The sequence below is a fragment of the Vigna radiata genome, unplaced genomic scaffold, assembly GCF_000741045.1.
Source record: "Vigna radiata var. radiata cultivar VC1973A unplaced genomic scaffold, Vradiata_ver6 scaffold_170, whole genome shotgun sequence".
Lineage (NCBI taxonomy): Eukaryota > Viridiplantae > Streptophyta > Magnoliopsida > Fabales > Fabaceae > Vigna > Vigna radiata.
The window spans coordinates 505598-507312 of NW_014542552.1; positions in this window are offsets into that span (position 1 = coordinate 505598).

The following is a 1715-nucleotide window of genomic DNA, read 5'->3' on the forward strand; positions in this document are numbered from 1 at the left end:
CCTCCAAATGTCCCAAATTGTGTTTCCAAAATTTTCCCTGAAAATAATAATGCAAATAATTAGCTCAGAAAATTCAAATTAATTAAAATTAGAATTTTCGGTCAAATTAAGCATAATTAGGAAAAACGGGAAAATACCAGACAATTAAGCACAATTCCCTGATTAATTCTAGCACAATAAAATAAGTGAAATCAATAAAATATCGACTCATCAGTGCTTTGTAGGCAGTCCTGTGAGCCCAAAGAGCATCGTCCAACCTATTACTCCAATCCTTCCTGTTGGGTTGGACAATCTTCTCAAAAATCCTCTTAATCTCCCTGTTGGAGATCTCAGCCTGCCCATTTGTTTGGGGGTGGTAAGGCGTAGAAGCTCTATACGTCACCCCATATTTCTTGAGCAAGGCTTGCATGGATCTGTTGCAAAAATGGGTCCCCTGATCACTAACAATTGCTCTAGGCACTCCAAACCTGCAAAAGAGGTGAGATCTAACAAAATCTACAACAACCCGAGCATCATTAGTCCTGGTGGCTCTAGCTTCCACCCATTTTGAAACATAATCCACAACAAGGAGAATATAAGAGAAACCAAAAGAAACAGGAAAAAGACCCATGAAATCTATACCCCAGACATCAAACACCACACAGAACAACATAGGTTGTTGAGGCATCTCCTGCCTCTGTGAAATAGGTCCTCCTGCTTTCTGAAACGGCTCATAGGTGTTACAAATCCTCTCCGCATCTTTGAAGATAGAAGGCCAATAGAAACCACAGTCAAGCACCCTACGAGCTGTTCTCTGTATCCCCAGATGACCACCAGGTGAGGAGGCATGACAAAACTGCAGGACTGAGTCAATCTCATGGTCCGGAATGCATCTCCTAGTAACCTGGTCACTGCACAACTTCCACAGATATGGGTCATCCCAAACATAATACTTAACATCACTCTTAATTTTAGCAATCTGAGCACGTGATGCTAAGGGAGGAAAAACAGAAGCAACCAAATAATTTACAATGTGTGCAAACCAAGGAGTGGGGTGAGAATAAGAAATCATCAACAAAATCTCATCAGGAAAGTCATCCTGGATGGGCAACACATGTGCCTGATCGTCAACTCTCTCAATCCTGCTGAGGTGGTCTGCAACAAAATTCTATGCTCCACTCCGGTCTTTAATCTGTAAGTCAAACTCCTGGAGCAGTAGCGTCCACCTGATCAATCTAGGCTTTGACTCAGCCTTTTTCAATAGAAACTTTAGAGCTGCATGGTCAGTATACAAAATAACAGGAGAACCAAGCAAATACGACCTAAACTTATCAAGGGCAAAAACAATTGCCAACAACTCTTTCTCAATCGTAGTGTAGTTTGCTTGGGCATCATCCAAAGTTCGTGAGGCGTAGTAGATCACTCTAGGCAGCTTGTCAATCTTCGGTGTCAGGAAAACTCCCAAGGCATAATTTGATGCATCACACATGAGCTCAAATGGGGCTGTCCAGTTCGATGCTTGAATGATCGGAGTGGTGGTCAAAGCTTCCTTCAAGCAATCAAATGCCTCCTTGCATCTATCATCAAAAGCAAAGTCAATATCCTTTCATAAAGAGATTTCTGCCACTCATGAATGTCATCAAAATGAGTTTTCTGTGCTATACTTATATCCTCCAATTGTTTAGATAACCGTGCAAAGTGTTCTTCCATAGAAGTTGAGGAAGAGGAGGGTATGT